This window comes from Ranitomeya variabilis, chromosome 5 (assembly GCF_051348905.1).
Source record: "Ranitomeya variabilis isolate aRanVar5 chromosome 5, aRanVar5.hap1, whole genome shotgun sequence".
In the NCBI taxonomy this organism is placed as follows: Eukaryota; Metazoa; Chordata; class Amphibia; order Anura; family Dendrobatidae; genus Ranitomeya; species Ranitomeya variabilis.
The window spans coordinates 404403264-404427601 of NC_135236.1; positions in this window are offsets into that span (position 1 = coordinate 404403264).

A 24338-nucleotide genomic window follows, 5' to 3' on the forward strand; every position below is an offset into this window, starting at 1 on the left:
ATGCGCCTGTACCAGATTGGACGGCTGAACTGTCAGTATCTGCATCCCATGCACACTGAGGGGTGGAACCTTGACACAAACACTTTTCTCAACCAAAAAGGAATTAAGATAAAAAAATAATGTTTTCTTTTGCAGGATTTGTAATTGTCCAATCCAACAACATGAAAAACTATTTAATCTTTAAGATAAATCCTGGAAAAAAATTAACAAATCAAAATACTAGAATTGTCTTTTTTTGTTCACGACATTCCCCCATAAAGTGCAATACAGAGTGATCGAAAAATTGTATGTTCTTCAAAAAGGTAACAGTAAAAGCTGCAACTCGGCACATGATAATCATGATTGGTCTCAGAAAATAGCAGCACAAAACTATTTTTCTTTACTAAGGTGAATTTTTTTAAGACACTAATATAATTAAAAAAAATAATGAAGAAAAGAATATAATTTTGGTATAGCCGTACTCCTAATGATCAGAAGATTCATGTTGTCACGACATTTTTACCACATGATGAATGCTATAAAAACGGAATTCAAAATACAATGGCTATATTTTTTACAATTTCACTTCACTTTGATTTTATTTTCCCGTTTTTCAGAATGATATATGGTGAAAGGTTTGATGTCATTCAAAACTCATCCCACAAAAAACACGCTATCATGTGACAGTTTTCACAGAAAAATAAAAAATGTATGGCTCTTGGAAGAAGAGGAACAGGAAAAAGGAAAGCACAAAAACAAAAGTTTGCTGCATCATTAATTTGAAGAATTAAAGGTAGGTCTTCTAAAATGCACACACATCTTGATGCTGCCCAGTCCAGTCTCTAGTTTTGGGATAAATAGAAATTTAAGGGAATCGGTCACTAGGTATTTGCTATCACATATGAGAGCAGCATACTACAGGGACAGAGACCCTGATTCCAGCAATATATCACTTACTGTGTTGCTTGTTTTATTTTTTATAAAATGACCATTTTATCTGCTGCATATCTAGAAGTTCTCTAAATGTTGAACTGTGTATAACCTCACCCACACCACTGATTGGCATCTTTCTTTGAACACTGTGCTGTTGTGAATTCCGTTCTCGGGCTCCCTCCTGTGGTCATGAGTGGTACTGTGTGAGTTTGTTCTTGGGCTCCCTCTGGTGGCCTTTAGCGATATGGCTGGTCTGTGGCTGGGCTCAGCTGCTTCATTTCCTGCTTTGCTGCTCCTATTTAACTCACCTGGACCTTCACTTGTTGCCTGCTGTCGTTGTATTCAGTCCTGATTCTGATCACTCCTGGATCTTCCTTGTGACCTGTCTCCTACTGGAGAAGCTAAGTCTTGCTTGTTCATTTTGCTCATTATTTCCTTGAAAACGTTTCTCAGTATATGATGAGTTCAGTCCAGCTTGCTTTAATGTGATTTTTCGCTTGCTGGTTAGTTCTGGGGTGCAGAGTGCGCCCCTCACATCGTGAGTCGGTGTGGGGGTTCTTGTATTCTCTGCGTGGTTTGTTTTTGATAGCTAGGAATCTGTGCGGTCAGTACAAAAACTATCTTCTGTCTGTCTAGTGTTAGCGGGCCTCATTTGCTAAACCTGTTTCATTTCTACGTTTGTATTTTCCCCTTATCTCACCGTTATTATTTATGGGGGGATGTCTAAAACTTTGGGGTTATTTCTCTGAGGCAAGTGAGGTCTTTGCTTTCTCTCTAGGGGTAGCCAGTTTCTCAGGCTGTGAAGAGGCGTCTAGGTTTTTAGGTAAAGCTCCACGGCTGCCTTTAGTGTGTGTGGATAGGATCAGGATTGCGGTCAGTATAGCTTCCACATCCCCAGAACTTGTCCTAATATTCTGGTTTACAGGTCAGGTCAGTTTTGTGATCCTACCACCGGATCATAACAGTACTGTTCTGATCCGGTGGTAGGATCACAAAACTGACCTGACCTGTAAACCAGAATATTAGGACAAGTTCTGGGGATGTGGAAGCTATACTGACCGCAATCCTGATCCTATCCACACACACTAAAGGCAGCCGTGGAGCGTTACCTAAAAACCTAGACGCCTCTTCACAGCCTGAGAAACTGGCTACCCCTAGAGAGAAAGCAAAGACCTCACTTGCCTCAGAGAAATAACCCCAAAGTTTTAGACAGCCCCCCCACAAATAATAACGTGAGATAAGGGGAAAATACAAACGTAGAAATGAAACAGGTTTAGCAAATGAGGCCCGCTAACACTAGACAGACAGAAGATAGCTAGGAATCTGTGCGGTCAGTACAAAAACTATCAAAAACAAACCACGCAGAGAATACAAGAACCCCCACACCGAATCACGATGTGAGGGGCGCACTCTGCACCCCAGAACTAACCAGCAAGCGAAAAATCACATTAAAGCAAGCTGGACTGAACTCATCATATACTGAGAAACGTTTTCAAGGAAATAATGAGCAAAATGAACAAGCAAGACTTAGCTTCTCCAGTAGGAGACAGGTCACAAGGAAGATCCAGGAGTGATCAGAATCAGGACTGAATACAACGACAGCAGGCAACAAGTGAAGGTCCAGGTGAGTTAAATAGGAACAGCAAAGCAGGAAATGAAGCAGCTGAGCCCAGCCACAGACCAGCCATATTGCTAAAGGCCACCAGAGGGAGCCCAAGAACAAACTGACACAGTACCACTCATGACCACAGGAGGGAGCCCGAGAACGGAATTCACAACACTGTGCCTAGGCAGAAAACTGCCAATCAGTGGCAAGGAAAAAATAGATATAACTCATTAATAAGGAGGACTATATGGCAGCAGGTTTACTAGTCTTCTGTCACGGGAAACCTAGGTGTCACGGGAAACTTAGGTAGGCAAGAGCTAATAACCCGGGCCCCTGCAATTTCCCTCAACTCTGGGAAACCCTGACTGACCCTTCTCCCAGAGTTTACACTGATGGTGTGCATGTCTGGGCCTCCATCCTCACCCTATCTCCTGTTACAACCTCTGGCTGAAACCACAACCCACCTCCCAGTGAAGAGACCACTAACCAATACCCACAGTTAGCACAGACAAGGATAACGGAAAATATACACCACGCCGCAGTCACTCAGGAATACACAATAAGTGCACAGGGCAAAACAAATACAAATATAGGAAGGAGGAAAATATGACAAAGGGAAATATACACCACCAGATACGATACTCCTTTTCCTAGACCACCACTCCAGACCGAGATAACCAAGCACAAGACAGAAGCTATAATCGGCGATGCCCAATGTTCAGAAGAACAATTTAAAGGCAGTGGGCGTGACCCAGCTTCCAATCCGAGCACCAGCTAAATTAACCCCGGACCAGCTAGATAAAATCTAGCCGACGCCACTGAGCGCATAGTGGACAAAAGCGGAATTGCCGCTGTCTGTCGAACGCCCTAGTATCCGACATGACAGTACCCCACCTTCTACGAGGGACCCCAGGGCCCTCACGACTTATAGGACCCGGCTTGTCCGGATGATGGCGGTGAAACATACTGACTAGCCGATCCGCATAAATGTCCGAGGCTGGTACCCAAGACCTCTCCTCCGGCCCATAACCACGCCAGTGTACCAAGTACTGTAAGGTGCGGCGCACTACACGAGAGTCAACCGCCTTGGAGACTTCAAACTCCAAATTGCCATCCACCAAGACTGGAGAAGGCATCGGTGTCGCATCCACAAGACCCACCATCTTTTTTAGCAATGATCTGTGGAACACGTTGTGTATCTTATACACCGTAGGAAGCTCCAATCGGTAAGCTACTGGGTTAATGACAGCGGTGACCTTAAATGGACCAATAAACCTAGGACCCAATTTAAGGGATGGTATTTTGAGTCTTATGTTTTTTGTGGATAACCACACCCAGTCATCCACACTCAGGTCCGGACCTGGCACACGCCTTCTGTCAGCCACACGTTTGTACCTAGCACCCACGCTCAACAAGCGCTGTTTAACTCTCCTCCAGACTGATGACAGTTGTGCTCCTAACTGGTCTTCCTCCGGGACGCCGGAAGAACCCCCCTGACTCAACGTACAAAATTGAGGATGTAGACCGTAAACACAAAAAAACGGAGACTCCCCAGAAGACTCCTGGTGGTGATTATTGATGGCAAACTCAGCCAAAGGAAGGAACGTTGACCACTCCTCCTGGTTATCAGAAACAAAGCAGCGTAAGTACTGCTCCAAATTTTGGTTCACACGCTCTGTCTGACCATTCGACTGAGGATGAAACGCTGAAGAATGAGACAATTTGATCCCCAGCCGTGAGCAAAACGCTTTCCAAAATTTTGCCACAGACTGAGTACCTCTATCGGAAACGATGTCAGACGGAACCCCATGAAGTCTGACCACCTCCTGCACAAATACCTGAGCCAGAGTCTTAGCATTAGGCAACGAAGGCAAAGACACAAAGTGTGACATTTTTGAGAACCGATCAACAATCACCAAAATGACCGTGTTCCCAGCTGAGGAGGGCAAGTCAGTGATAAAATCCATGGAGATCTCCGTCCATGGCTTACTAGGTACCTCGAGAGGAAGTAGTGTGCCAGCAGGACGGGAGCGGGGCGTCTTAGCCCTAGCGCACGTGGTGCAAGCTGACACGTATGAGACCACGTCCTGTCGGATTTTGGGCCACCAAAACCGATGTGACACCAACTCCAAAGTACCCCTGACCCCTGGGTGGCCAGCCAGGACAGCATCATGATGCTCCGCCAAAACCTTTAAACGGAGATGAAGCGGTACAAACGATTAGTTGATGGGAAGCTCTGGTGGTGCCTCCTCCTGAGCCTCGGCAATCTCAGCCTCAACCTCGGTTGTGAGAGCCGAAACCACAACACCCTTTTGAAGGATGGGTACCGGATCTTCCCGAGGCTCCCCCCCCCCCCCCGGAAAACACCTGGACAGAGCATCCGCCTTAGTGTTTTTAGACCCAGGTCTGTAAGTAACAACAAAGTTGAACAGCGTGAAACACAATGCCCAGCGAGCCTGCCTGGGAGATAGACGCTTGGCAGACTCCAAATAAAACAAATTCTTATGGCCGGAAATTACAGTAACCTGATGAACCGACCCCTCCAAGAAGTGTCGCCATTCCTCAAAGGCCAACTTGATTGCCAACAACTCCCTGTTGCCGATATCGTAGTTACGTTCGGCAGACGACAGTTTCTTGGAGAAATAGGCGCCAGGACGCAAACCGCTCAAGGATGAGCCTTGTGACAAGACCGCCCCCACTCCAACCTCAGACGCATCGACTTCCACAACAAAAGGTTTTGATACGTCTGGCTGCACAAGAATGGGGGCCGAAACAAAACTGTTCTTAAGAAACTCAAATGCGCGCACAGCGGCCTCAGGCCAAACGGAGAAATTGGTACCCTTTTTAGTCATGTCTGTAAGCGGTTTAGCAATGATAGAAAAATCCTTGATAAACTTCCTATAGTAGTTTGAAAACCCAAGGAAACGCTGAAGTGCTTTTAGGTTATCAGGCCGTTCCCAATGCAACACCGCTTGCACCTTAGCGGCGTCCATTTTAAACCCAGAAGCAGACACAATATAACCCAAGAAAGGCAACTCCTGAACTGAAAATACACATTTCTCAAGTTTTGCATAGAGCTTATTCTCTCTGAGAAGCTGTAACACCTGCCTGACATGATCTAAATGAGTATCACGGTCGCTAGAATATATGAGAATGTCATCCAGGTATACAATAACGAATTTCCCCAAAACATGTGAGAACACATCATTTATGAAATGTTGGAACACTGCTGGTGCGTTTGTCAACCCAAATGGCATCACCAAATTTTCAAAATGACCCTCAGGGGTATTAAAAGCCGTCTTCCACTCATCACCTTGACGGACTCTTATGAGGTTATACGCCCCCCTGAGGTCAAGCTTGGTAAACCACTTAGCACCTGCCACCTGGTTGAACAAATCTGGTATCAGTGGCATAGGGTATGGATCACGAACCGTAATCTGGTTCAACTCCCTGAAATCCAGACACGGACGTAGTCCGCCATCTTTCTTCTTAACGAAGAAAAACCCCGCTGCCACAGGCGAAGATGAAGGCCTGATGTGCCCTTTGCTCAAACTGTCAGCAATGTAATCCTTTAACGCTTGTCTCTCAGGACCGGAGATGTTAAACATCCTTGCTTTAGGCAATTTGACCCCTGGTTTAAACCTGATAGTACAGTCATAGGAGCGATGTGGTGGCAACTCTGAACAACCCTTCTCAGAGAACACATCCGCAAAATCCAGAAGTGACTCAGGAACGCTTGAAGTCACAGCAGACACACATGTGGCCAGGCAATTCTCCTGGCAGAATTCGCTCCACTGAATTATGTCCTGAGTAGTGTTGAGCGATACCGTCCGATACTTGAAAGTATCGGTATCGGAAAGTATCGGCCGATACCGGCAAAGTATCGGATCTAATCCGATACCGATACCCGATACCAATACAAGTCAATGGGACTCAAGTATCGGACGGTATTCCTGATGGTTCCCAGGGTCTGAAGGAGAGGAAACTCTCATTCAGGCCCTGGGATCCATATTAATGTGTAAAATAAAGAATTAAAATAAAAAATATTGCTATACTCACCTCTCCGACGCAGCCTGGACCTCACCGAGGGAACCGGCAGCGTTGTTTGCTTAAAATGCGCGCGTTTCCTGCCTCCCGCGACGTCACGGAATCTGATTGGTCGCGTGCCGCCCATGTGGCCGCTACGCGACCAATCACAGCAAGCCGTGACGTAATTTTGAGGTCCTGGAAGCCTAATTATAGGCATTCAGGATTTTAAAATTACGTTCCGGCTTGTGATTGGTCGCGTCGCGGTCACATGGGCGACGCGACCAATCACAAGCCGTGACGTCACGGGAGGCAGGACACGCGCGCATTTTAAAATTACGTCACGGCTTGTGATTGGTTGCGTGCCGCCCATGTGGCCGCGACGCGACCAATCACAGCAAGCCGTGACGTAATTTCAGGTCCTGAATGCAGAAATAGGCATTCAGAACCTGAAATTACGTCACAGCTTGCTGTGATTGGTCGCGTCGCGGCCACATGGGCGGCACGCAACCAATCACAAGCCGTGATGTAATTTTAAAATGCGCGCGTGTCCTGCCTCCCGTGACGTCACGGCTTGTGATTGGTCGCGTCGCCCATGTGACCGCGACGCGACCAATCACAAGCCGGAACGTAATTTTAAAATCCTGAATGCCTAGAATTAAGCTTCCAGGACCTCAAAATTACGTCACGGCTTGCTGTGATTGGTCGCGTCGCGGCCACATGGGCGGCACGCGACCAATCAGAAGCCGTGACGTCGCGGGAGGCAGGAAACGCGCGCATTTTAAGCAAACAACGCTGCCGGTTCCCTCGGTGAGGTCCAGGCTGCGTCGGAGAGGTGAGTATAGCAATATTTTTTATTTTAATTCTTTATTTTACACATTAATGTTGTATTTTACACATTAATGTTGTTTCGATACCGATACCCGATACCACAAAAGTATCGGATCTCGGTATCGGAATTCCGATACCCGCAAGTATCGGCCGATACCCGATACTTGCGGTATCGGAATGCTCAACACTAGTCCTGAGTTTTCCAATCAATAACCGGGTTGTGCGTAGACAACCATGGGAAACCCAAAACCACCTGTGCAGGAAGATTCCTGAGCACCTTACATGTAACCTGCTCGGAATGTAGAACCCCAATGTGGAGTTTCACCTCAGCCACAAACTCAGTAATCTCCCCCTGTGAGAGAGGAGCTGCATTGATGGTGACCACGCGGATAGGATGAGGCAGTTTTTCGATCCTAAAACCTGTTGTGCGCACAAACTCCTCATCAATGCGATTTGTGGCAGAACCGCTATCCACAAAAACAGTGATTGGCAGCTCTCTGCCAGCGATGATAACTTTGGCAGGGAGCATGCATACCACCATAGAGGATATGCATAAGCTCAGATTGGCCTCCTCCACACCCTCTGAGCTTAAAAGTTTTCCGCCGATGCGTTTTTCTTAGACAGCAGAGGACAAATGTTAACAAAATGACCAGTTTTACCACAGTAAAAACAGGCTCACTGCTTCTTGAGCACAGGGGCTCGACGCTTAACATATGACACCCCTGCGGTTTGCATAGGCTCCGTGGGCTCACCTGCAGCAACCTCACGTGAACCTACACCTTCTCCCATAGGCGGCGTCTCATGCTCCCCTTGACGCAAACGGCGATCAATGCGGACAACAAGACTCATAGCGGAATCTAGAGAAGCAGGAGTCTCGTACATCAGGAGGGCTTTTTTATCCCTTCCAGACACTCCATGAATAAACTATAAACATAAGGATGAATGACCTCGGGGAGATCAAAAGATCCAACACCGCGGAGACACCATCACGTGTTTCTCAACGCAGTGATCCAGAACACTGCCCCCATCCCTTATGGGAAATATGCAAATGCATGTAGAAAAGCCGCGGGGACACCATGACATGTTTCTCAACGCAAGCAATGAATAGCCAGGTCTTTCATCGGGAAGGAACAACCAGGGGAAGGGCAGCATCCAATAAAGGAAAACCACCTATGCCAAAACATGGTATCCATCCACAGACAGCTGTTTCGGAGTATTTGCCCCTCATCAGTGTGGAGTAGGAAACTGGCTATTAGGAGCAGTGCCTAGTGAAAAGGCTATAAACATAAGGATGAATGACCTTGGGGAGATCAAAACATCCAACACCGCGGAGACACCATCACGTGTTTTTCAACGCAGTGATCCAGAACACTGCCCCCATCCCTTATGGTCATTCATCCTTATGTTTATAGCCTTTTCACTAGGTACCATGTTTTGGCATAGATGGTTTTCCTTTATTGGATGCTGCCCTTCCCGTGGTTGTTCCTTCCCAGTGAAAGACCTGGCTATTCATTGCTTGCATTGAGAAACACGTGATGGTGTCTCCGCGGCTTTTCTACATGCACTCCATGAATAAACTGACTCCGCAGCGCGGGATCATTCCACTGTGTGTCGACCGCCCAGCGGCGAAATTCAGAACAGTAATCCTCTGCAACACGCTCCCCCTGTCGAATAGCGTGTATCTTAGATTCTGCTAGAGCCATTCTGTCAGGATCATTGTAAATGTGTCCAAGAGCAGAAAAAAAACTCTCCACTGAGTTAAATGCAGCAGAATCAGAAGGCAAAGAAAACGCCCATGCTTGAGGATCCCCGTTAAGTAAAGACAACACTAGGCCCACACGCTGAGCCTCATTACCTGAGGAGATCGGGCGCATACGAAAATAAAGTTTGCAAGCTTCACGAAAAGTAACAAATTTACTGCGTTCCGCAGCAAACCTTTCAGGCAAAGGAAACTTAGGCTCAGCAACTCTACCTGCTGCTCCAGCTTGCACATTAGATACAGCTAGTCCCTGTTGCTGCACTACCCCCCTCAACTCAGTGACCTGTAGGGACAGCGCCTCCAACTGGCAGGTTATGGAAGTCATGGGATCCATGGAACTCAAATAATGTTGGCCGATTATAATGTCACGGGAAACCTAGGTGTCACGGGAAACTTAGGTAGGCAAGAGCTAATAACCCGGGCCCCTGCAATTTCCCTCAACTCTGGGAAACCCTGACTGACCCTTCTCCCAGAGTTTACACTGATGGTGTGTATGTCTGGGCCTCCATCCTCACCCTATCTCCTGTTACAACCTCTGGCTCAAACCACAACCCACCTCCCAGTGAAGAGACCACTAACCAATACCCACAGACAAGGATAACGGAAAATATACACCACAAATACAAATATAGGAAGGAGGAAAATATGACAAAGGGAAATATACACCACCAGATACGATACTCCTTTTCCTAGACCACCACTCCAGACCGAGATAACCAAGCACAAGACAGAAGCTATAATCGGCGACGCCCAATGTTCAGAAGAACAAATTAAAGGCAGTGGGCGTGACCCAGCTTCCAATCCGAGCACCAGCTAAATTAACCCCGGACCAGCTAGATAAAATCTAGCCGACGCCACTGAGCGCATAGTGGACAAAAGCGGAATTACCGCTGTCTGTCGAACGCCCTAGTATGAACAGCGTCCGACATGACATCTTCTAGTGATAATTCCTTTCTGATAAAAGAGTGATTTTATCAAAGCTACAGCAAGCAGCTCAGTAAGTGACACAACACTGGAATCAGAGCCTCTGGCTCTACGTTATACCAGATTAGGTGGCGAAAACCTGGTGACAGATTCCATTTAAGGTTTTAAAATGCTTTACTCTGAAGCAAATTAGAACTATCTTTAACACTTACAGAACATTGTTGCAAGCAAATAGCTAATGTGCCCTTGACAATTAGTTTTGTACAGTAGTCCATTCTACTCCATCTGGAAAGGTTATTTAGTTCTTGCCCTCTAATATAGATTTTTTTTGTGACTCTTATTTAAAGTAATGAAGGATAGATCTACTATATGCAGTAATTAACAAAAGCAAAAAGAAGAAAATTACACTTTCCTGTCATCTTATTCTCACATACACATTGACTCTGATTAGAACAAGTTATAGTTAATATGCCATATTTTTATACTGTAAATTACATAAATCCTGTAAAAGAATCTATTGTAAAAAAGCACATTTTTACTCCTTGGCATCACTTACTTAGCTGATACTCCGGCCTTATGGACAACCACTAAAATGCTGTCATGGGGCAGGCATAGCTATCTACATTGGGAAACAGCTGTAATACATATGTAGTTCCTGCGGCAATGCCCATAATCAGAGACATATTTTGCCCAGTACACACATTATTCTACACCATTTGTACATAGCATAAGAAAATAACATACCATATAGGTGCACTTAAACTATACATTAAACTAGGCTAGTGTGACAAACTGCTATATGAGAAGGGTAAAGGGAAGGGGGAAATCACAGGCCCAAAGCTTTATTCAAACATGACACACATGGAGGTGTGAGTGGGAGGAAAAAGAGGTTTCATCCTCATCCTCATGATCAGGACCGCCAAAGAGGGAATCGAGTGAAGAAAAAAGGATCCAGACCCAGAAATTCCATAAAACAAATGCTTATTGAATATTCTTAACCCATTAACGACCGCCTATATGCCTTTTAACGGCGGCAGTTATGGATACTTAAACCACTGCGGCGCTTTTTAACGGCGCTGAGGTTTAAGGTTATAGCGCCCCCCAGCGTCGGAATTTTTCTGGGGTCTCGGCTGCCGGGGATAGCTGAGACCCTAGAGAACATGATTCGGGTCAGTTTTTAACTGTATAATGGTGACCGCAAAAAAAAGTGTGATTTTTCATTTAATTTCTCTCTTCTCTGATGTGATCGCATATCAGAGGACAGAGAAATAGGGTCCCCTGGTCCCCCAATCACCCCCCTGTACCTCTGGAGTCCCTGCCATCCCCCCATGATGTCCCCTGGGCCACCGGAGTCTTCCTCCAGGAAAAAATGACGGGCGCATGCGCAGTGCGCCCGCCGAGATCTGTCGGCCGGCACCCGACAGCAATAGGAAATTTTTCCTATTGGTTCATTTTGATCACTGTGATAGACCCTATCACCGTGATCAACATAAAAAATAGTAAATAAAACCCCCCTTTATCACCTCCTTAGGGAAAATGATAAAATAATTAATACATATTTATTTCTATTTTTCCATTAGGGTTAGAGTTAAGATAAAGTGAGTTGGGCTAAAGTGAGTTGGGCTAAAGTTAGGGTTAGGGCTAGGGTTAGTGACAGCATTAGGGTTAGGGTTAGCATTAGGGCTAGCGTTATGGTTAGCATTAGGGTTGGGATTAGGGTTAGGGGTGTGTTAGGGTTAGGTTTGTGGTTAGGGTTATATTGGGATTAGGGGTGTGTTGGGGTTAGGGTTGTGGTTAGAGTTGGGGTTAGGGTTGTGGTTAGGGTTATGGTTAGGGTTGGGATTAGAGTTAGGGGTGTGTTAGGGTTAGGTTTGTGGTTAGGGTTATGGTTAGGGTTGGGATTAGGGTTAGGGGTTTGTTGGGGTTAGAGTTGTGGTTAGGGTTCGGATTAGGGGTGTGTGGGGTTAGGGTTGTGGTTAGGATTATGGCTAGGGTTGGGATTAGGGTTAGGGGTGTGTTAGGGTTAGGTTTGTGGTTACGATTACGGTTAGGGTTGGGATTAGGGATAGGGGTGTGTTGGGGTTAGGGTTGTGGATAGGGTTATGATTATGGTTGGAATTAGGGTTAGGGGTGTGTTGGGGTAAGGGTTGAAGTTAGAATTGGGGGGTTTCATCTGTTAGGTACATCAGGGGGGTCTCCAAACGCGACTTGGCGCCACCATTGATTCCAGCCAATTTTGTGTTCAAAAAGTTAAATGGTGCTCCCTCCCTTCTGAGCCCTGCCATGCACCCAAACAGTGGTTTACCCCCACATATGGGGTATCAACATACTCAGGACAAATTGCACAACAACTTTGGGGGCATAATTTCTCCTGTTACCTTTGGGAAAATAAAAAATTGGGGGCAAAAAAATAATTTTTGTGGAAAAAATATGATTTTTTATTTTCACAGCTCTACGTTATAAACTTCTGTGAAGCATTTGGGGATTCAAAGTGCTCACCACACATCTAGATACGTTCCTTTGGGGGTCTAGTTTCCAAAATGGTGTCACTTGTGGGGGGTTTCCACTGTTTAGGCACATCAGGGGCTCTCCATACACGACATGGCGTCTGGTCTCAATTCCAGCCAAATCTGAGTTGAAAAAGGCAAACGGCACTCCTTCCCTTCCGAGCTCTGCCGTGCCCCCAAACAGTGGTTTACCCCCACATATCAGGTACTGTCGTATTCAGGAGAAATTGCACAACAACGTTTGTTGTTCATTTTCTCTTTTTACACTTGTGAAAATAAAGAAATTGGTTCTGAAGTAAAATGTTTGTGAAAAAAGTTAAATGTTCATTTTTTCCTTCCATATTGCTTCAGTTCCTGAGAAGCACGTAAAGGGTTAATAAACTTCTTAAATGTGATTTTCAGCACATTGAGGGGTGCAGTTTTTAGAATGGTGCCCATTTTGGGGATATTCTGTCATGTACACCCCTCAAAGTGACTTCAAATGTGATGTGGTCCCTTAAAAATGGTGTTGTGAAAATCATTGGTCAACTTTTAACCCTTATAACTTCTTAACAAAATGTTTTTTTCCCAAAATTGTGCTGATGTAAAGTAGACCTGTCGGAAATGTTATTTATTTAGTATTTTGTGTGACATAGCTCTCTGATTTAAGGGCATAAAAGTTCAAAGTTTGAAAATTGCTAAATTTTTAAAATTGTCTCCATATTTCCATTTTTTCCATAAATAAACGCAAGTCATATCGATGAAATTTTACTGCTAACATGAAGTACAATATGTCATGAAGAAACATTCTCAGAATCAGTGGGATACGTTGAAGTGTTCCAGAGTTATAACCGCATAAAGTGACAGTGGTCAGAATTGTAAAAATTGATCTGGTCATTAAGTACCAAATTGGCTCTGTATCTAAGTAGTTAAATTGCATTATAACAGCATAGTAGCCACTAACTCTATAGGGCAGAGTTCACACTGGTAGACGCGTTTCAGACCCCAAGGTCTTTAGTCATTGCATCAAGAGGGAATAGTATCTGAGTAGGCTGTATCAACATGCTGTCCATGATCAAGATGAGCCGACTCCTGGCTACCTAAATAGTGTTCTTAAAACAGTTCAAAAGCCTTCTGGATAGGTATGACAGTATGAATGTCAGAGAAGAGTACACAAAGTACCAAATGGTATGATAGGCTCGCTCTGGGGGCAGAGTTCCACAGGTTGTCCTCCAGAGAGTCCAACAAGTGCTGTACAAAATGGCAATCTAAAAAGACGTGCAGAGATTTATTCTCGACAAAGGGGCACCTTGGGCAGTACCGGGTCTTGCACATGTTCCAGACATGCATGAATGACAGGACAGGGAGCCCGTAATCCCTTAAAAATTATTCTTTATTATATAAACATTAAAAATACCTTATCCCAGTGAAATCCAGAATAGATCTATACCATACCAATAACCTAGCAGTATCCCTGCACTTTGCTGCTATCCCTTCCTACCAGTGGAGGTTGGCACCCTGATAGAAGCGATTTTTTGGCGCCCCCACTCCGCGGCGGCTATCCCCAACTAGCCCTGTTGATACCTGCAACACTGAAGGTGGGAAAACAATGAGCAAAAAAAAAAGATGAAAGGAAAGTGCTTAGTTATTAAAAAAGGGTATAGTACGGAAATAAATAACATTCCCCATGCATATATTGCTAATATCAAAAGATAAACTACAGCTAATAATGCAATGGTGTATAGCTATACAGAATCCTAAATAGTATTGGCTATAATAACCACTTCATAGATGCATAGAATCTATATTCAAAAGGACTCCAAATATAAACAGAGGGGAAGTAATGAAACAAGATGGTTATACAATGAATGGCCTGGTTCGAATCATGATAAATAGTCCATCATAGCTCACACCAAAACTACAAACAATGGCAGCCTTGTGAACATTAATGGGTAATACAAAGGAAAGCACAAAAGGGTGTTAGCCCAAAAGAACTTAGCTTCCAGCCTATAGCCCCAGCCTCAGGGGCAAAACACTATTCTGGTAATGGCCTTACACACGGTGACATGGAGGGCCAGGATTAAACTGTGTATTGCAGCACGGGCAGTACCTTGTTACGCAGGACCAGTGCTTTGCTCTTACGTCTGAGGCTCTATAGTCCAGTTTGTTGGTTGATCTTTTTCAAGCAATCATTTCATGAATTGAGGACCACTGCTTTCTTTCTGAACTAGACTCCAAGAACCTTGATGAAATCCAGCTGGATGTTGCGGGGGAAGGGAAGAGAGGAGGCCATCTACGAGTCTCCGAAGAGCATGGTTTCTGAATTTTTGCACTTGACTTTAGCCCCTGAAGCTTGTCTTAAGGTTTCACATGTCTGGACGAGGGCATTGGCTAAGCTCTGGTCCATACAAAAATAGGTCATGTTCATGTAGTGCGAGTACTTGACCTCAAAGTGTTATGGTCCTGGAGCGCATATTCATTACTTTAATGAGCGGTATCACTGACCGCTCAGCACAGGAAGGAAGACAGGAAGAGAGATGCCGGCGCCCAAGATGCAGGGACCAATATGCAGTGCCAGGAGGGTGAGTAGGATTGGGGAGGGTGAGCCAAGCGATATTCACCTGTCCCCGTTCCACTGCCGCGCAGTGTCTTCCGGGTCCTCTGGCTGTGACGTTCAGGTCAGAGGGCGCAATGACGTGGTTAGTGTCTGCCCTCTGCTTGAACAGTCACTGCAGAGAGCTGGCGACGCTGAGGAGCAGTGGGCAGCGACGAGAGGTGAGTATGTCATTTTTTCTTTTTTTAAACGAAGCAGCAGCATTATATGGGGCATATTTTAATATGGAGCATCATATAGGGCCATCATTCACCTTTATGCAGCATTATATGGGGCATATTTTCATATTTTAATATGGAGCATCTTATGGGGCCATCATTAAACTTTATGCAGCATTATATGGGGCATATTTTTGTATGGAGCATCTTAGTTCGGTTCGTCGAATTGGGCCGTGTTCGACGAACACCTTCGAACCCCATTGAAACCAAGGGCAGGCAAACACAAACACATACAAACACATAGAAAACACATAGAAAACACCTTAAAAGGTGTCCAAAAGCTGACAAACTGTTCAGAAGACACAACAAACACATGGAAAAGTCACAACTACATATAGTCATGCGAAAAGAAAAGAGGTGGAGGAGTAAAAGGAGGAGGAGACACAGATATAGGCATGTCATGCCCTTCTAAAATCAAGAAAGGCTGGAGTAAAAATCTAAAATCACCCTACCAACACCCAGACGTCGTGACAAAAAAATTTAAAAAAGAAATATCTTTAGGTAGAATGGCGGGGGGTCCATTCAGAACACTTTCCTTAGAAGACGTAGTGGTATCCCCATTGGGAGTTGTGCCAAAAAAGGAACCCAATACATTCAGACTAATCCACCATTTGTCATATCCAAGGGGCAGGTCAGTAAACGACAACATCGACACGGAACCAAGTACAGTACTATGTACTGTACCTCCTTTGACGAGGCAATCATGCGGGTCAAGAAGTTGAGAAGGGGCACCCTAATGGCATAAACATACATTGAGGGGGCGTTCCGGTTGCTACTTGAGCCTCCGAATAGTGTCCTCCCATTGGGCTGCTTCTGTGAAGGATCATATTACATAGATCGCTGTTTACATAAAATGAGAATAATGGGGATAGGGGAAAATATGTGTAAGTGGATTGAGAGCTGGCTCAGGGATAGGAAACAAAGGGTGGTTATCAATGGAGCACACTCGGACTGGGTCGCGGTTAGCAGTGGGGTACCACAGGGGTCAGTATTGGGCCCTCTTCTTTTTAACATATTTATTAATGACCTTGTAGGGGGCATTCAGAGTACAATTTCAATATTTGCAGATGACACTAAACTCTGCAGGGTAATCAATACAGAGGAGGACAATTTTATATTACAGGATGATTTATGTAAACTAGAAGCTTGGGCTGATAAATGGCAAATGAGCTTTAATGGGGATAAATGTAAGGTCATGCACTTGGGTAGAAGTAATAAGATGTATAACTATGTGCTTAATTCTAAATCTCTGGGCAAAACCGTCAATGAAAAAGACCTGGGCGTATGGGTGGATGACAAACTCATATTCAGTGGCCAGTGTCAGGCAGCTGATACAAAGGCAAATAAAATAATGGGATGCTGTTGTGAATTTACCTTTTGGCTCCCTCTAGTGGCTACTAGTGATTTTACTCTGGGTATGTCTATCATCCCTTGTATGCTCACCTGGGTCGTTAGGTCAGGGGTGTTGCTATATTAGCTCCCTGGACCTTCAGTTCAATGCCTGGCAACGTTGATATCAGAGCTAATCTGTAGTGCTCTTGTCTACTGATCCTGGTTCCTGCGTGATTAAGCTAAGTCCGCTTTCTTGCTTTTTGCTATTTGTTTTTGTTTGCATTTTTGTCCAGCTTGTTCATTATCTGTATCCTTTCCTTGCTGGAAGCTCTAGGGAGGCTGGAGTTCTCCCCCCGGGCCGTTAGACGGTTCGGGGGTTCTTGAATCTCCAGTGTGGAATTTTGTTAGGGTTTTTGTTGACCATATAAGTTATCTTACTACATTCTGCTATTAGTAAGCGGGCCTCTCTTTGCTAAACCTAGTTCATCTCTGTGTTTGTCATTTCCTCTTACCTCACCGTTATTATTTGTGGGGGGCTTGTATCCTACTTTTGGGGTCTATTCTCTGGAGGCAAGAGAGGTCTTTGTTTTCCTCTTCTAGGGGTAGTTAGTCCTCCGGCTGGCGCGAGACATCTAGCGACCAACGTAGGCATGTTCCCCGGCTACTTCTAGTGTTGGCGTTAGGAGTAGATATATGGTCAACCCAGTTACCACTGCCCTATGAGCTGGATTTTTGTACTTCGCAGACTTGCTGATATCTCTGAGACCCTCGCCATTGGAGTCATAACAGTTTGCCAGGCCCGTATTAAATGTTAAATGCATTGCAGAAGCGGGATTATAAGAAAGAAAGTTCTGAGTTTTTTTTTCTCTTTCTCATTTTTTTTTTCTTTTCCCCTTTAACTCTGAGTGGCTTGTGTTTGCTGCAGACATGAATGTCCAGACCTTGATTACAAGTGTGGACCAGCTTGCTGCTCGTGTGCAGGGCATACAAGATTATGTTATCAGAAATCCTATGTCAGAACCTAAGATACCGATTCCTGAACCATTTTCCGGAGACCGATTTAAATTTAGAAATTTCAGGAATAATTGTAAATTGTTTTTGTCCCTGAGACCCTGTTCATCTGGAGACTCCGCTCAGCAAGTAAAAATTGTTATTTCTTTTTTACGGGGCGACCCTCAGGATTGGGCCTTCTCGCTGGCGCCAGGAGATCCGGCATTGGCTGACATTGATGCGTTTTTTCTGGCGCTCGGTTTGCTTTATGAGGAACCCAATCTTGAGATTCAGGCAGAAAAAGCCTTGCTGGCGATGTCTCAGGGCCAGGACGAGGCCGAAGTGTATTGCCAAAAATTTCGGAAATGGTCCGTGCTGACCCAGTGGAACGAGTGTGCATTGGCTGCAAATTTTAGAAATGGCCTTTCTGAAGCCATTAAGAATGTGATGGTGGGTTTTCCCATTCCCACAGGTCTGAATGATTCTATGGCCCTGGCTATTCAAATCGACCGGCGGTTGCGGGAGCGCAAAACCGCAAATCCTCTCATGGTGTTGTCTGAACAGGCACCTGATTTAATGCAATGTGATAGAATCCTGACTAGAAATGAGCGGAAAATTCATAGACGCCAGAATGGCTTGTGTTACTACTGTGGTGATTCTACACATGTTATCTCAGCATGCTCTAAACGTCTTACTAAGGTTGTTAGTCCGGTCGCCATTGGTAATTTGCAACCTAAATTTATTCTATCTGTAACTTTGATTTGCTCACTGTCATCGTATCCTGTCATGGCGTTTGTGGACTCAGGTGCTGCCCTGAGCCTTATGGATCTGTCATTTGCCAAGCGCTGCGGATTTGTGCTTGAGCCATTGGAAAATCCTATCCCTCTTAGGGGCATTGACTCTACGCCATTGGCAAAAAATAAACCGCAGTTTTGGACACAGGTTACCATGTGCATGACTCCCGAACATCGGGAGGTAATACGTTTTCTTGTTCTACATAAAATGCATGATTTGGTTGTTTTGGGTTTGCCACGGTTACAGACCCATAATCCAGTCTTGGACTGGAAGGCTATGTCAGTGTCAAGCTGGGGCTGCCATGGAATTCATGGAGATTCCCTGCCCTTGTCTATTGCATCTTCTACGCCTTCGGAAGTTCCGGCGTATTTGTCTGATTATCAGGATGTCTTCAGCGAGTCTAAGTCCAGTGCACTGCCTCCTCATAGGGAATGTGACTGTGCAATAGATTTGATTCCTGGCAGTAAGTTTCCTAAGGGGAGACTGTTTAATCTGTCGGTACCTGAACATACCGCGATGCGTTCATATATCAAGGAGTCTCTTGAGAAGGGGCATATCCGTCCTTCTTCTTCCCCTCTTGGTGCGGGATTCTTTTTTGTGGCCAAAAAGGACGGATCTTTGAGGCCTTGTATTGACTATCGGCTTTTAAATAAGATCACTGTCAAATTTCAGTATCCTTTGCCGCTGTTGTCAGATTTGTTTGCCCGGATTAAAGGTGCCAAGTGGTTCACCAAGATAGACCTTCGTGGTGCGTACAACCTTGTGCGCATTAGGCAGGGCGATGAATGGAAGACCGCATTCAATACGCCCGAAGGTCATTTTGAGTACTTGGTGATGCCATTTGGGCTCTCTAATGCACCTTCAGTTTTTCAGTCCTTCATGCATGACATTTTCCAGAAGTATCTGGATAAATTTTTGATTGTTTATCTGGATGATATTCTGTTTTTTTCTGATGATTGGGACTCGCATGTGGAGCAGGTCAGGATGGTTTTTGAGATTCTGCGTGAAAATTCTTTGTTTGTAAAAGGCTCAAAGTGTCTCTTTGGTGTACAGAAGGTTCCCTTTTTGGGGTTCATTTTTTCCCCTTCTGCAGTGGAGATGGATCCAGTCAAGGTCCGAGCTATTCATGATTGGACTCAACCCTCGTCAGTTAAGAGTCTTCAGAAGTTCTTGGGTTTTGCTAACTTCTACCGTCGTTTTATCGCAAATTTCTCTAGCGTTGTTAAACCGCTGATGGATATGACCAAGAAAGGCTCTGATGTAGCTAACTGGGCTCCTGCTGCCGTGGAGGCTTTCCAGGAGTTGAAACGCCGGTTTACTTCGGCGCCTGTTTTGTGCCAGCCTGACGTCTCACTTCCCTTTCAGGTTGAGGTGGATGCTTCGGAGATTGGGGCAGGGGCCGTTTTGTCGCAGAGAGGCCCTGGTTGCTCTACTATGAGACCTTGTGCCTTTTTCTCTAGGAAATTTTCGCCGGCAGAGCGAAATTATGATGTGGGCAATCGGGAGTTGTTGGCCATGAAGTGGGCATTTGAGGAGTGGCGTCATTGGCTCGAGGGTGCTAAGCATCGTGTGGTGGTCTTGACTGATCACAAAAATTTGATGTATCTCGAGTCTGCTAAACGCCTGAATCCTAGACAGGCCCGCTGGTCATTGTTTTTCTCCCGTTTTGACTTTGTGGTCTCGTATTTACCAGGTTCTAAGAATGTGAAGGCCGATGCTCTGTCTAGGAGCTTTGTGCCTGATGCTCCTGGAGTCGCTGAACCTGAGGGTATTCTTAAGGAAGGAGTTATCTTGTCAGCTATTTCTCCAGATCTGCGACGTGTGTTGCAGAGATTTCAGGCTGGTAGGCCTGACTCTTGTCCACCTGACAGATTGTTTGTGCCTGCTAAATGGACCAGCAGAGTCATTTCCGAGGTTCATTCCTCAGTGTTGGCAGGGCACCCGGGAATTTTTGGCACCAGAGATCTGGTGGCCAGGTCCTTTTGGTGGCCTTCCTTGTCAAGGGATGTGCGGTCATTTGTTCAGTCCTGTGGTACTTGTGCTCGAGCTAAGCCTTGCTGTTCTCGTGCCAGCGGGTTGCTCTTGCCCTTGCCTGTCCCGAAGAGACCTTGGACACACATCTCTATGGATTTCATTTCGGATCTTCTGGTGTCTAAGGGCATGTCTGTCATCTGGGTGATATGTGATCGTTTCTCCAAGATGGTCCATCTGGTTCCTTTGCCTAAGCTGCCTTCCTCTTCTGATCTGGTTCCTGTGTTCTTCCAGAACGTGGTTCGTTTGCACGGCATTCCTGAGAATATTGTGTCGGACAGAGGATCCCAGTTTGTTTCCAGGTTCTGGCGATCCTTTTGTGGTAGGATGGGCATTGATTTGTCGTTTTCCTCCGCTTTTCATCCACAGACTAACGGACAAACGGAACGAACTAATCAGACTCTGGAGGCGTATTTGAGGTGTTTTGTCTCTTCTGATCAGGATGATTGGGTGACCTTCTTGCCGTTGGCTGAATTTGCCCTTAATAATCGGGCTAGTTCTGCCACCTTGGTTTCGCCATTTTTCTGCAACTCCGGTTTACATCCTCGTTTTTCCTCGGGACATGTGGAGCCTTCTGACTGTCCTGGAGTGGATTCTGTGGTGGATAGGTTGCAGCGGATCTGGAATCATGTGGTGGACAACTTGAAGTTGTCACAGGAGAAGGCTCAGCGTTTTGCCAACCGCCGCCGCGGTGTGGGTCCCCGACTTCGTGTTGGGGATTTGGTATGGCTGTCTTCTCGATTTGTTCCTATGAAGGTCTCCTCTCCCAAATTTAAGCCTCGATTCATTGGTCCTTACAGGATATTGGAGATCCTTAATCCTGTGTCCTTTCGCCTGGATCTTCCGGTGTCGTTTGCCATTCACAACGTATTTCATAGGTCCTTGTTGCGGCGGTACGTTGTGCCTGTGGTTCCTTCTGCTGAGCCTCCTGCTCCGGTGTTGGTTGAGGGCGAGTTGGAGTATGTGGTGGAGAAGATCTTAGATTCTCGTCTCTCCAGGCGGAGGCTTCAGTACCTGGTCAAGTGGAAGGGCTATGGTCAGGAGGATAATTCCTGGGTGGTCGCCTCTGATGTGCATGCGGCCGATTTAGTTCGTGCCTTTCACGCCGCTCATCCTGATCGCCCTGGTGGTCTTGGTGAGGGTTCGGTGACCCCTCACTAAGGGGGGGGTACTGTTGTGAATTTACCTTTTGGCTCCCTCTAGTGGCTACTAGTGATTTTACTCTGGGTATGTCTATCATCCCTTGTATGCTCACCTGGGTCGTTAGGTCAGGGGTGTTGCTATATTAGCTCCCTGGACCTTCAGTTCAATGCCTGGCAACGTTGATATCAGAGCTAATCTGTAGTGCTCTTGTCTACTGATCCTGGTTCCTGCGTGATTAAGCTAAGTCCGCTTTCTTGCTTTTTGCTATTTGTTTTTGTTTGCATTTTTGTCCAGCTTGTTCATTATCTGTATCCTTTCCTTGCTGGAAGCTCTAGGGAGGCTGGAGTTCTCCCCCCGGGCCGTTAGACGGTTCGGGGGTTCTTGAATCTCCAGTGTGGAATTTTGTTAGGGTTTTTGTTGACCATATAAGTTATCTTACTACATTCTGCTATTAGTAAGCGGGCCTCTCTTTGCTAAACCTAGTTCATCTCTGTGTTTGTCATTTCCTCTTACCTCACCGTTATTATTTGTGGGGGGCTTGTATCCTACTTTTGGGGTCTATTCTCTGGAGGCAAGAGAGGTCTTTGTTTTCCTCTTCTAGGGGTAGTTAGTCCTCCGGCTGGCGCGAGACATCTAGCGACCAACGTAGGCATGTTCCCCGGCTACTTCTAGTGTTGGCGTTAGGAGTAGATATATGGTCAACCCAGTTACCACTGCCCTATGAGCTGGATTTTTGTACTTCGCAGACTTGCTGATATCTCTGAGACCCTCGCCATTGGGGTCATAACAGGATGCATTAAAAGAGGCATAGATGCTCATGAGGAGAACATAATTTTACCTCTATACAAGTCACTAGTTTGACCACACTTAGAATACTGTGCACAGTTCTGGTCTCCGGTGTATAAGAAAGACATAGCTGAACTAGAGCGGGTGCAGAGAAGAGCGACCAAGGTTATTAGAGGACTGGGGGGTCTGCAATACCAAGATAGGTTATTACACTTGGGGCTATTTAGTTTGGAAAAACGAAGGCTAAGGGGTGATCTTATGTTAATGTATAAATATATGAGGGGACAGTACAAAGACCTTTCTGATGATCTTTTTAATCATAGACCGGTGACAGGGACAAGGGGGCATCCTCTACGTCTGGAGGAAAAAAGGTTTAAGCATAATAACAGATGGGGATTCTTTACTGTAAGAGCAGTGAGACTATGGAACTCTCTGCCATATGATGTTGTAATGAGTGAGTCATTACTTAAATTTAAGAGGGGACTGGATACCTTTCTGGAAAAGTATAATGTTACAGGGTATATATATTAGATTCCTTGATAGGGCGTTGATCCAGGGAACTAGTCTGATTGCCGTATGTGGGGTCGGGAAGGAATTTTTTTCCCCATAGTGGAGCTTACTCTTACCACATGGGTTTTTTTTGCCTTCCCCTGGATCAACATGTTAGGGCATGTTAGGCTATGGGTTGAACTAGATGGACTTAAAGTCTTCCTTCAACCTTAATAACTATGTAACTATGTAACTATGTAACTATGTTTGCCCATGGGGTGCTCCATATCCTGCTCACTATTTGAGGGGTTTAGTTGCTTCCTCGAATGGTTCGTCATGGACGTTTCTAAGGGGGCACATATTATCCATTACCTCAACGACTTCTTATGCCTGGGCCCAAAAGATTCGCCACAGAGTGAATACACACGGTAGTCCATCTGTGAGAAGGAGAGAGCTGGAGGGAGAGTGGACACCCCAGAGCCGAGGGGTTAGATTGAGAAAGGAAGAAGGCGATGTAGCTTGCTTCATGGGTAGGGTACTCTGCTGACTAGCAGAAATTACTACTAGGCCCAAAGTATTGCCTGGGCTAGATGCAGTTAAAAATTAGTGATTAGATAAACAGGCGGTGTAGCTTGCTTCATGGGTGAGGTACTCTGCTGAGTAGCACAAAATGCTACTAGGCCCAAAAGGATTTCCTGGGCTAGATGCAGTTAAAATTAGTAATTAGATAAACAGGCGGTGTAGCTTGCTTCATGGGTGGGGTACTCTGCTGAGTAGCACAATATTCTACTAGGCCCTAAAGGATTTCCTGGGCTAGATGCCGTTAAAAAATGGTACTTAGGTAAACAGGCAGTGTAGCTTGCTTCGTGGGTGGGCTACTCTGCCGACTAGCAGACACTGAAGCTTTGGAGCAGACCTCTGAATCCCAGGCCATAGTATGAGTAAACAACTCTGCAGACGACCCCACCCACCTGGAATTGACGATGGCAACGTCATGTAAAACACAGCAAGAGGACTCCAAAAAGAGTCTCCATTTTTAAAAAAAATTCGGCCACAGACACCATTTAAGTGGCATCATATTCGCCAGAGTTTTTTTAAACGGTTGGTGAGGTGATTTTCAAAAATCATCAAGCTTTTAGTCTCCCCAGGATGACACAGGGGTAGAAAAGTCCTTGCGGATCCAGGATTTGTTCATCTTGATGAACGTTAGTCTGTCTACATTGTCACTGGACAGCCGCGTGCGCTTATCTGTCAGCACACCACCAGCAGCGCTGAACACACGTTCAGAGAGAACGCTGGCTGCGGGGCACAACAAGATCTCCAAGGCGTGAGTGGCGAGCTCAGGCCATTTTTCAAGATTGGAAGCCCAAAATGAGAAAGGGTCCAGTTCCACAGT